The sequence below is a fragment of the Protopterus annectens genome, chromosome 10.part0, assembly GCF_019279795.1.
Source record: "Protopterus annectens isolate FY-2018-M chromosome 10.part0, PAN1.0, whole genome shotgun sequence".
NCBI lineage: Eukaryota > Metazoa > Chordata > Ceratodontiformes > Protopteridae > Protopterus > Protopterus annectens.
The window spans coordinates 563,342,315-563,356,208 of NC_056744.1; positions in this window are offsets into that span (position 1 = coordinate 563,342,315).

Below are 13,894 nucleotides of genomic sequence, written 5' to 3' on the forward strand. Positions count from 1 at the left end.
AGCACAACCTACAACAAAGCACCATAAAGTGCAGGCAAACCTGGAACCTCACCCTATCTTGCCCCACCCACCCCTGTAATGCTGGTAAGACCCTGTCAACAGGAGCTTGGAGAGCAGCACATGTTCCTCATTATCATGATATGGCATGACCACAGTGCTGCCTGCATGCCTAATGGCAATCATGACTGCAGCATATGCCATTGTGTAGTAAGGCAGCATACTGCAGTACGCACACCTTACCAAGCAGCTGCTGTAATGTCATGGTAATCATGTTATACAGTACTAAGCTGTCTTACTCAGTACAGACCTGAGCAGCAATGTCAGGCTGCACAATACTACCTCCAAGCCCTGAGAACAGGAGCACCTGGTATGCTAATGTGTATCAGGCACTCCTATGCACGAGTAAGAAAAAAACAGATTTGGCCGTGGACCCCTTATTGTAAATTTCAGTACTTTCCGGCGATGTACCAAGGATAATTTGCTGATGTGTAACTATTTTTATGCTGTACAACTTACAACTTAAATGCAACTGTCAGTGACAGTTTTCTTTGGCAGCTAAGGTTTTAGCTATATTATGCATTGTTTATTATTTCACTTGGTTTTGTAAGAAACATACATATATTAGTACTGCATTTGTTCATAATTATTACTAAACAGATAACAATATATTCAGTAGGGAACATGATACACAGACAGAAACAATATTTTCTGACCCTTACCATGACATTTTGACACTGTGGTCCTCAACAACATATAGTTGACTCAGTCAGTTCTAAAAATATGTAGACATGAACATGTGAAAAACTAACTATGGCTATATATAACCTACAGTGCAGCCTGCATTGATAATATTAATGTCATTTTGTTTACATATTGTCTTTCCATATGCTGTCCATTAATTAATTAGTCACTAAATTAAGCAAAGTAGCCTCAACATGTCTTGAAAACATGCTGTTAAATAGAAGAATACTCACTCATGTTCTCATATGATGGCTCTTATGGCATGCAATTTCATGTTTGGACAGGTTTCTGAGGAGGGTGTAGTATTGTCTGATAGAAGCAGACGGGTCAGACTTCCAGGAGTGCCAGGCTTTGTCTCAAAGATAGAAGACTTTTGAGTACATAAGTGAGTCAAGGGGCTGTTCTTGGGCTTGTTCAGTCTTTTGACCCTATAAAGAGAAGAATGGGTCTTGTGGATTACAGAGAAACTGGGCAGCATTGCAGGAGCATGAGAAGGTGAGTATAGGGCCCAGGGCCCAGATGAAAGAGTATAGTTATGTTTTTAGTTTGGTAATGTTCATTAGAGATTTATGGCAGAATGTAATGAGTTTTAGAGTGGACCTTTTCCTGTCAAGGTGGAAGTTGAAGCTTATAGGACAGTTATCACTTAAATTGGGAGAGTGGATAGAGGTATAAAAAATAAGTGAGGGTTTGCTTGCGATTATTAGATCAAGCAGCGAGTGATATGATGAGGAAGGAATGGGCCTGGTGGGTTCAAAAACAAGTTATGTGAGATTAAATGCACTGACAAGTTAAAATATGCTGCTTTTTGATTGGCCAAGGAGATTGAGGTTAAAGTCATAAAGCCAAATAAGATTTTTGATGTTCCAACTAGAGGAGGTTAAATCCTTGAGTAGGTTATTAAGCTTTTGTAATGATGCTGGAAGAGGCAGATAGGCAGCAGCTGGAAGAATTGGGAGCTAAATGCAGAGTGGATTTTTGTTGGTAACCAATTTGGAAGCGAATCTAAGGGGGCACTACTGTGAACAAGCAGCTGTATGTTGATGTTGACTTGAAAAGGAGAGTACTTTCACCTTCTCTGGCATGAAGGAAGTAATCATGTTCTGGGAAGAAATGGTTTATGGTATGATGTTGTGGTTTAAGCTAGGACTGTAGAATAGCAATTATTTGGGGATTGTGAATACAGATAAGAGAGTTTAGTTGCTTTATTTTATTTCAAATGCTTAGTGGATTATTAAAAAAGCAGGGCATGGTGTTTGGGCCTGCATCTGACTCAATGTTACTATATAACTTGTTACTTTTAGTTGGCTAACGGATGGAATTTTGTGCCTAGTTTACTTGTTGTACATCTGCCTCTGTGATATGTTTGCTTGACCTTGGTATACTTCATGAATTTGTTTTTATTTATTTATTCATGTACACTAGGCCAAAAGTAAATAGAACCTATTATATGAACAATTTAGTGTATGCAACAACAAGAATGTTATTAAGAGGTTGGAGAAAAATAGGTGAGCCACAGAATTCTTAGGATGGTGCAGTGGTAGCATTGTCGCCTCACAGCAAGAGGTTCTCTGGTTCAGTTCTCAGCTGGGGTACCTTCTGTGTGGAGTCTGCATGTTCTCTCTGTGTTCATGTGGGTTTCCTCCTGGTGCTCCTCCCATGTTATAAAGACATGCACCTGGAACATATCTGCCCAGGCCTCTGTTGAAAATTGGCTTTGTTCTAAGTCGGATTTTCCCAGTAAACAAATGTCAAATAAATAAATAAAATTCTGAAGAAAGACTAGAAGGATGCCCTGTACTTCCCAAAGCATCATGCTGGTTGTCTAAATACTCTATACTTTCCATAATATACCACTACAACCCTTGGCTTTGTGTCACATGTCATGGCTTTTTAGCCAATGGGAAGGATGTGTTTACTTACCTCACTACTAAATAAATAAATGCATTTTACCAAGGGGGAGACAAAGCCCAGAGGAGACTTGGTTAACAGATATGATTTTATTTTGCTAATAATATGCACTGTATACCAGTGTTTGAAATAAAATAAAAAAATCAAATTTCTAGATAACATCTGTACACGTTCAATTACAATTAGTAAAATAAAAAGTGGTCCTTAAAGAGATAACTTAATAGTGTTTCATAACAATGCAAAAATTAGACAAAAGATTTTAGTGACATATAACTAGCCACCTGAGTTCACTCCCACTTTGTAGTAATTAGCCTTTGTTGTTTCTTCTAGAATTATGGACCTCAGCTACTACCTCTCTCCATCCTGTGGCTGATATAATGCTTCAGCCACCATATAAATCTATCTAACGTAGTAACTGTTGATGGTAAGTTTAGTTAAAAAGCTTCAACCTGCATTCATTGAGAATGTATATTAACCAGAGGAAACCTACCAAACACTGTGTAATGGAACTGTGGGCTTTCCTCCTGACACTTCCTAACTTATATTTGCTAACTCCACAATTGTACAACACCAAACTGAAGGTCAAAGGTCAAGAACAGTGAATGATTGCCAGTGCAGTACTAGAGGATGCATAGACAGTGACTCCACCATCAGAGAACAGCAAAACTTAGCAATACTGAACCATTGCTAGTGTGCTATTACAGACAGTGACTCAAGAACCCCCTCTCATATGTATGTGTATGTGTATGTGTATGTATATATATATATATATATATATATATATATATATATATATATATATATATGGGTCTACTATGTTAGACCGACAGTCCACAACACTGACACCACAGAACGAAACCGCAAAAACACGAAAGTTCACATGCCCGACAAACCACAATACCGACAGTTAACAAAACAAAAGGTTCGCTGTTCCACACAACACACACACAACACAAGCACACCAACAACCTAAAAACTTACACTACACCTTACACACAACTATCTATGCACTAACCTTAACCCAAACCCTAACCCTAAGGTCCGTCACTATCGCACACTTACCTTACCCGCACCCTAAACCTAACTCACTTAATCCGCCCCTATCCCTCAAGTCCCTCACTATCACACACTTACCTTACCCGCATCCTAACCATAAGTCCCTCACTATTGCACACTTACCTTACATGCACCCTAACCCTAAATACCTCACTATCGCACACACCTTACACGCACCCTAACCCTAAATCCCTCACTATCGCACACTTACCTAGTCGTGCTCACACGTTTCCCATGTCGGTGTTTTTGCTGTCGGGATTCCGAGTTGTCAGTTAACTACTCCGTCAGTCTTCTGGCATCAGTGATGCCAGTGTCGATCTTCTGAGCTTTCGTTCTAACATAGGGAGCCTATATATATATATATATATATATATATATATATATATATATATATGAGTATAAAAAAGTGTGTGTGTGTGTGTGTGTGTGTGTGTGTGTGTGTGTGTGTGTGTGTGTGTATATATATATATATATATATATATATATATATATATATATATATATACATATATAATATATATATATATATATATATATATATATATATATATATATATATTTTTTTTTTCTAACTCCTAACTAACTGATCAGACAGCAGCAAAACCCATTAACTGTAAATCAATTGCAAGTACTGCACCAGCAAAGATTTCAGAAATTACACATTCATAGGCTATCAGCATACAGAAATTCAATAATAGCATAATATGAACAAATGATAAATAAATGCTTGATGAAGTAGCAGTTGACCTCCTGTACTCAGTAAAGCTACCAGCTGTTAAACTGTAGGAATTCATTATATTCTTGTTCAGTCAAGTCACTCTTCTCTTTACTCAGGATATGGCATCTGTTCCTGTTGTTCCTGCCCTTCTTCATATCAAAGTTATTGGGATTTTAATTGCCTTTCTCTTGAATTTTACTGGGCTGAGACTTAAATTTGTCATTTGCAACCAGTGTTTACCTCAGTTAACAAATTCACATACATAATAAATAATAAATACATAAATACATAAATACATAATAAATACATGAATGAATAAATAAATAACAAATAAGTAAATGGGATGATGTGAACTTGGAAGACCTTGTGTAAGTCTATTAGCTCCTGGCTTCTGCTCCCAGCAATCCTTCACTTCTCAGCACAATCAAAATGAATAATGGCTTATGCTTCCAACGGTGATAACTGCTGCATCTTCCTAGAGAATTACTTCAACCAAAAATACAGCCACAGAACTTTTACTTAAAAATCATCTTTACATTGAATTGCTACATTTATTATTTAATTATCATGGCTTCTCCACTTTAGACTGTAGTTGTTGGTTGACGCTTGACCCACCCTATGTGGGCTCTCTTCTGCTGTAAGGGACTGGGAGAAGTGAACAAAACAATATAATCATCAACATGCATGAACCAAGAAAGTTAAAGGTGTTACCACACTGCAAGGCTGCTAATGGAGAGCTATAGCTCCCCTAGCCCACCAGTGGTAGTTTACATTTTGTGTCTATAGTTGATGATTCACAGTGCTTTAGTGTGTGTGTGTGTGTGTGTGTGTGTGTGTGTGTGTGTGTGTGTGTGTGTGTGTGTGTGTGTGTGTTCTACAATAGGACGGAGCCCTGATGATTAGTAGTCTCTCTGCTCAGCCCCAGGTGCCTGGAAAAGCTCTCACACAACCATTATCATGAACTAGATAAAGTAAATTATTGCTGAATGAGTGAACAAATGAATTTTGTGGTTGCTATAGAACCAATACTATCAACATCCTTCTGCTCATGTGTAACTTGCGCTATTTCATGGTTATGGAGTCTATCTTAGCAAAATGGTCAATTACAAGCAGTACGCTTTTTTTTCTACTTTAACTTTTAACTTACCTGTTTTTCAAATCTGAATAACAGATGTTCCTTTCTTTACCCCGTGACCTCTTGGTAGTGCAAAGAAAGGTAAAAATATCCATCTGTTGTTTTAAGTGTTTTAAAATAGAGAACTGTAACTAAGAAGCCTCACCTCCTCCACAGACATACAAAAACATCTTTGAATTTGCGGTTAAAGTAGGTGACTGGGTGACTTAAAATATGAAGATACAAGGCAGCCGTACAGGGAGAGTCATTGCTAATACTGTCATGCTTCCAGAAATGAAAGGATCCATGAATTTTATAAACTCTGCAATTGTTGAGGAAAGAAGATTTTTCTTCTTCGAAAAAATCATCCATGAAGGCAGGAAGGAGTTTTTTTGTTGAATTCTTTCAATTGCCCCATTTTCTTTTCCTTATGTAGCCTCTAAAACTGCACACAGTAACAGCTGTTTAAATAGATGAATGAATTAACGAGATTAAACCTGTTAATCCTGGAAGAGCTTTGGAGGAGCTGTACTGTCCAGCTTTGGAGAAGAGTTTTGCATTTATTTATTTATTTATTCCTTTTGCACCCTATCTTTAGTTTGAGGATTGCCTAGGATTCCAATTTTCCTAGCTACTGCACTATAGAATATGGTTAGGTAATTCCTGCCCAAAGCAGCCTTTCTTTGCCTGACCAAAGCACTCGATTCTGTCAACTTCCATCAAATAGCATCATTGTCACATGACCTGCCTAATCAAAATTGTGAATGCCATCAATGCACTGAATATAATTTACTCTGACATTTGCTGAAGTCATTTTTTTCTGACTTTCTATTATCTGTGCTATTTAACTGTCTAGCATAGGGTATTAACAATTCTGTCTCAGTTCTATTTCCTGGTAAAATGATATTCACTTTAATATTTTCCTAAGCTCTTGCTACTACAACTGTAAAACTTCAACTATGTTTGCCAGAGGTTCAAGAAGATAAAGCTCTCTTTAAATATAGACAAAACTATCTACATGACAAGCAGAATTTCTAGTCGGCTGAATCAGTCTGAACTGCAGTACCTACTCTGCTGGGCATTTATTTAAAAACTGAATTTAAACATATAAATATCATGATCTGGGATGTGTCCTGCTTTTATCCTTTAAGAAATGTGTAGACCAACTAGTTAGCAAATTATCCAGATGGGTTGATGCTTATTATGATATTTTAATGTGTCATGATCCCCATACAGGAAAAATCCTTGAAATGACCACCTTTATGGCACAGGTGGAATATGAGTTCTTCTTGCAGCTGAAGTCTTTGCACCAGTGGAACTGCCTATAGATTCTGTAAACTAAATCTGTAAATATACTGCCCTTAATCCCAAGTATGAAACCTGATTAAATATCCAGTAGAGTTTGTGGTATGTACTGATGGAGACAGCTTTAAGAGGTCCTAAAGATCTGGTAGACTTGCTTCAAAAAGCCATTTCTTTATAATACATTAATTTTTAATACTGACTCCAGTTCATATAATTGGTACATTATCTTGTTTATTTACTGCCTTAGTACTAAGTTTATTTATTTGTTTTTGCATACCTCTCAAACTGGAAACATCAAAAATCTGGACAAATGCCTGTGAAAAATAGGTACTAATCTATACTCTGATTAACATAATATTTGCATACACAATTGTGTAACCCCATGCACTCCAATGGAATTGTGGGATTCCAGCTATCAAATATAAACTGAAGAACAGACAACCAAAATATGGACCCAGAGTCCCCCTGCAGAAATTCCAATGCCCCATTACGTGGTTATTTTGCCCTATTTACCATAACTGCTTTACTTCTACAATGATTATTTGGATTTCATTTAAAACTTTTATTTTACATTTTATAGCACAAACTCTAACAGGCATCTGCTAAACAAAGTGATACAGTCTCACAATGAAAATAGACTTAGCATTAAGACTTCTCTGCCCTTGAAACTCACATTCTTTGAAACAGCATTGAAAACCACATTCAAAGGAAATGCATCTGGCATTTGGGCTGTTTTCAAATCATAGGCCTCTTTCACATGAAAAATACATGCATTCTTTGATACACCTTCCTGACTGTATTAAATTATATTCCTTGTATAACACAGCACATTTGTTAGAGCACATTTTAAATGCATTGTTTTGAACATTTTTCCAGTAAGCAATGAAACAAAATGCATGAACCATTAATGACAAAACTGCCCAATTAAGAACATTTCCATCATAAAAGTCTACTCAAACTTCTACAGTCCACCAGTATCAGTAAATATGCATGATCTCTGCAGAAGTAAAAGTCATCTAAATAATTCCACATTAAAGAGATCTGTAACTAATGAAGAGGTTGCTACTAGCAAACAACTTTATATTTCATTGTTTCATCTACAAGTAAAGTGCCTCCTGCCCTTGAAGAATAAATTGCCTATGTTACATTAAAAAAAATGATAAGCTAGTAATATTTCAATCGGTAATGGATGCCAAACTAATAACAGGTTCATAGTTACTAGGCATCTCTGCCAAAGGAGGACATTCTCAGGACTGCAGCATCCACCCCCTTTAAAAGTACAACACAGTACAGTATAAGCAATCCATCTACATACAGTGGGAGTAGAACTCACAGCCTTCTGTAGCAAAAGCAAGTATCCTACCTGTTGTGCTATTAACAATGAAATTAGACTTTGCATAAGCAGCACTAAACTTCTCTTTGCCTGAAGAACTGTGCAGCAGAAGAAATCAGGAAAAAGGAAAAATGTATCGGGGGGCAAAGATTCAAAACTGGGGACACATTTTAAATGTTGCTTGCATAATCTTAGAAAGTTGCTAGAATAAACTGTTGTGTTTCCATGTGCTTCCTGAAAGGTAGGAAAACAAACTTAAATGGCTATCATTATTTAGTGAATTCAGTTTTCACTGATTTGCCAGAAAACCACACATTTTATTTTTATTTAACATTTGTTTACCAGGAAATTCCAACTTGGAAGGAAGCCAGTTTTCAGCAGCGGCTCCAGACACATGTCTTTGTATCATGGGAGGAAACAAGAGCACCCAGAGGAAACCCATACAAACACAGGGAGAATATGCAGACTCCGCACAGAAGGCACTTCAGCTGAGAATCAAACCAGAGAACCGCTTGCTGTGAGGTTACTGCTGCACCACTATACCATCTGAATTTTAAGAGGAACAGACCAAAAGTATGAGCCAAACATTCCAGACATTCTGTGAAAATCTGAACAATTGAGAGCTACAACTCCTTCAATCAGAAGTGGTGGTATAGGTAGAGAACTCAGGTTTGGTTCTTGCTCCTCCTACCTAAGGTACAGGGTTTGAGCCTGAGTAACCTTAAAGACCAGGTATACCTAACTGGGGCATTTTACACACACACGCTTGTCAAATATCAACTAGTAAGAATACACACTTCAATCTATGCAGCTTATCAAATATCAACTACAACCTATGCAGCTTGTCAAATATCAACTAGTAAAAATACACACTTCAATGCATACAGCTTGTCAAATATCAGCTATTAAGAATACACACTTTAATCTATGCAGCTTATCAAATATCAACTAGTAAAAATGCACACTTCAATCTATGCAGCTTGTCAAATATCAACTAGTAAGAATACACACTTCAATCTATGCAGCTTGTCAAATATCAACTAGTAAGAATACACACTTCAATCTATGCAGCTTGTCAAATATCAACTACAACCTATGCAGCTTGTAAAATATCAACTAGTAAGAATACACACTTCAACCTATGCAGCTTGTCAAATATCATCTAGTAAGAATAACACAAACGCACTTCAACAAATGGAGTGAGGACCCAGTGTGAGCAGTGATTCAATTCAAATGCTTGCGGCAGAAAAGAAAATAGAAAGAACCATTCACATGTAATTCAAATCACCAACTATATGCAGCTTGTCAAATATCAACTAGTAAGTAATTTAAATCACCAACTATATGCAGCTTGTCAAATATCAGCTAGTAAGTAATTCAAATCACCAACTATATGCAGCTTGTCAAATATCAACTAGCAAGAACCAGTAATTCAAATGCTTGTGGCAGGAAACCATTCACACACAATGTCAAATGCTTGCTCAACTAGTGCGGTAATCCGGTAATTGAAATACAGCTTCTAAAAGTGTTGAGTTTTAATTTTACTTGTCCTCTTTACCCTAAAACTGTTGAGTTTTTTGTCCTCCTTATCTGGAGCAGCTGGGGAAATGCACGCATGGCTTGCATGCTGCTTTTACTGCTGCTGGCCGGCCAGAAACAAAGTACAGTGAATCTTTGGCAGGCTGTTCACAGAGCTGATGTCATTGTGCATGCCTCTGCACGTGATAACGTCAGGCCAAAAAGCCGGGGGAAAATTTTTTTTTAAAAAAAACGCCATGACATTTGGAAATTAAGGGGTGCCACTCAAGAATCGTGGCAACCCATTATTTGTACCTCAAAACTGGTAAAAGCCAAGAAAGTCAGTACAGTTGAGAGGTGTGTGTTTTGTCTTTAGTCTGGAAATTTCACACAATGGTTTAATATTGTGTTTGATGTACCTGTGCTCTGAAGTAATTCTGGGTTTGGATTTCACCCCTCTTTTTCCCATTTTCATAATAGTGAGCAACTTACTTAATCACAAAGTGCTCCCTGGGTGACCCTGGAATGGGTCCATGTGGAACAGTGCTTTCCCTGCTTAGCAAATGTTTATGTATTATACTATTATATACTTAGGATGAAGCAAACTTATGTGACTGCCATATCTGCTAACTACATAATCTATAGCCTCTTAACTTGTGTCTTCATTTAAACTTTGATGAACTTTACTAGCTATACTCCCTTATCAATTCAATGTACTGCTGTAAGTACTAGGCATATATATTAAAATAAAGATAGCAGGAAATGTTGTGGTCCAGTATTTGTGTCATCAGCTTCTATCTGCTTACTGTGTTACTTTATTGGGTCACTCCTGAAAAGGGGTACTCATGTCCACTTAGTTTACCATTTAACAAATTAATAAAATTACTTAATAAGTTAAAAAAATATACATACAACAAATCCCTATGGCCTGGTATAGCATTCAGATCTCAGACAAGTGCTAAATGTAATGTACCTTATGTAAAGGTGTGTCTCTGCTTTGGTTCTGAATGCTTTGTGTGAAGGTAGTGGCTGTAAGGAGTCATATGCATTATTTCCCTTGCATTACACTCATTAGAGTATTTAGTGAACAAACAAATAAATAAGTAAATTAATAAACTTATAAGTAAATAATAAATATGTGACTAAGAGGTAGGGAATAAAATTGTTCCTCTCAGAATAACAACAAAGCCAATAAGCTTTAAATCCTTGAAAGCTAATTAAAAACTTTCAGAAGGCATCTATGCACCACCAGCATAAAGTCTAATAAAACAGAGATAAAAGCTTAAAAATATTACAAGGAATTAAACTCTCAGTGCATAAGGCAAAATTCCAGCCTCATCAGGCAGAAAAAACTGCAGTAACAAAGAAAGAAAACTCCTTGGCTATAATTTAAAAAAGAAAATGTAGGGCATACTTACTTAATTAAACTCACTGGTGGTGAGACAAAATATCACCTAAAAAAGCATCATATCATGAACTGATTTATACAAGTCTCAGGTCTAAACCAATCACCACAAAATGCCTTCAGAATAATTGAGGTTTGTCAATGACTTACAAACAATGGCAAAAAGTTGTTATGCTCTTAAAAGTGGCTAAAATAATCTGTGTTATTAACATGCTCACAACATGTTAAGCTTCAGGCCAGAACAGGCACATAATAATTTTAATAGAATGTCCTACGATGCTGCAATCACTATATGGTGAGACAAAGACATAGCCAAGGTCTGCCTAGAGAAGCTTATCATTCTAATCAACAAACAAAATATCACAGAATTATCACAGAATCATGGACTGTACAAGGCAACTGTACTGATGTATTAGCAATAATGGTTAAAGTGTTTACCTCACAGATACAAGGTACAGGTTTGATTCTTACCTATGATGGAAATTGGCTAGGCTTCAAATGGCCCACAAGGGCAGCTATCCTAGCAATTACTTATGAACTGTTCATAGCAAGTAGCAACCTTAACACCTTACCTCTTTTTTCAAGGAGCGATAGGTCACTCATACCAGGCATACATTTCTGAATACTCATCCATTTGTCTAATTCCTTTTTAAAGTGTGATATACCTTGATCTGGAGAGGACATTTCTTCCAGAGAAGGGGCAGTCATTGCATGTCTCTCAACCATGATTCATTGATCTCCTTGATTTGTGTAGAAGTAAGAGGTCTTAAACTGCCAGATCCTTAATGGCCACATGTCAAAGAATATATAGTGGACTCTTCAGTCAAAATAACTGTAAAATATGTCAGTCTGTAGCACTTTGATATGGGTGTCGGTGAATGTAAATACTTATGAATATAAATAAATAGGTACTCTCAGAAACATCACTGAGAGAAGAATAATCTCAATTCCAGTTAGAGCATGATGATGCAACTACAATAAACAGAAGGAAAATTCTGAATACTCCACACCTCACAGATCTAACACAGCTGACACTAGTGCATCTGTGAGAAGGACAGTCTTAGACCTCATGTACTCAAATTGTGATGGGAAAAGGATATCAGATATGAATAAGTCATTATCAAGCAGTTTGGTTCACAATCAACTTGAAATGAAGGATAGCAAATCAAAAATGATTAGTCCAAAACTTTGCATGGCAAATGTTGACAAAAAGCACACATATCTTAGAAACTGTCTAGCAAAAGCACATAGTGGTGCCACAGAAATTTAGCACCATAAGAATTGTTATCTTAGCTGCAACACGCTTTTGTGTGAAATTAGTATACAAATCAAAAAGAAGTAACAATATCTGTGTTTCTCAAATAAAGTGACATCAGAAGTTAGGGAAGGCTTCTGGTTCTTGAAGTGGAAAAGTGAACATGGACAGTGACAAGCTCTTTGTGATTATGTTAATAATGTTAGTGATCAAAACTGGATAGGGAGGGCATAGTCTGGCTTTGGAAAAATCTTGAAAGTCAGCTAAGTGGTCTTCAGTATAAAGTGTGGAGTCATGGCAAAATATTTTGTTAGATGCCTGCAAACTGAGATGGACTAGATGGCAGCTCATTCAGAGGTCATCTATCCAATCATCTTTTGGAAGTTCATACTAATGCAAGAAAACTGTAAACATGCTTGCAGATTTGAAAACTATGAACTTCTTGACCACTGCACTAACTTATTTTCAGTTCTCCGAAGAGTGACAATGCTAAGGTCTAAAACAATGCTATGGTCTAAAACAATTCTAACAGAAAAAATGTGGTAAATTGTACACCACCTAGCAGCAACGGTTATGGACTTGGGTTTCTAATTGCAAGAGACTGCATCATTCGCATAGTTTCTCATTGTTGAGAGTCAAAAACTAAGATGTAAAATTAAAGCTTGAAACAACATAACAAACAGAAAAAAATCAATATCAAAATCTTCAAATTAAAGCAAAGTTGTGAAGCAAAGAGTATGGCATGGGTTTTGGTAGCCTGCATTCCAACCTTTGTAAATTAAGATCTCCAAAATGAAAATGCTCCAACGTCAAGCATGGAACTTTATTAAACAAAGCTTTCGGGTAACAACCCTTTCTTAATACTAATACTACTACAGATAATATTCAACCTTTAAATAAGAGCAATACATGCATCACATGACCACAGCTAGCATACACCACTTTCTTAAATTCATTTAAAACATATTAAATATTCTGTTGTTGTATTTTTACTAAAACAGGTTTAATACTCACAGTATTATTGAGACCCGGTTCAGACTCTGCACACAGTCTAATAATCCATTCATACTCTTTATTCCCAAGGTAATTAAATAAATAAAGAGTATGAATAGATTATTAGACTGTGTTGTTACCCAAAAGTTCTGTGCTCGACGTTGGAGCATTTTCGTTTTTGAGTTATTGGTATTTTTCCAGTTACCACAGTATCAGCCTATTTCTGGTAAATTTAGATCTCCCCAAGCAATTCCTGATCAAGAGGGCTCACAGATCAATGTGGAGTCAGGCAGGTCTGAATTCTAAACCACTAACTGCTGTGGTCTACCTTCTGTCATGTGCATGAAAATAAAAAGCTCTGAGAAAAGCCTTGCCACTACTGTTTATGGGAGTGATTATTTGATGGGACAACAATATAACAGCATCAATACTAATTAAAGGATATGCTATGGACACAAGAAGAAACACACTGCTCCAGTTCCAAACAAAGTACACAAATGTTTGATTAGGAGGCTATGTTAAGCTACTAAGTCAGGGATCTATGA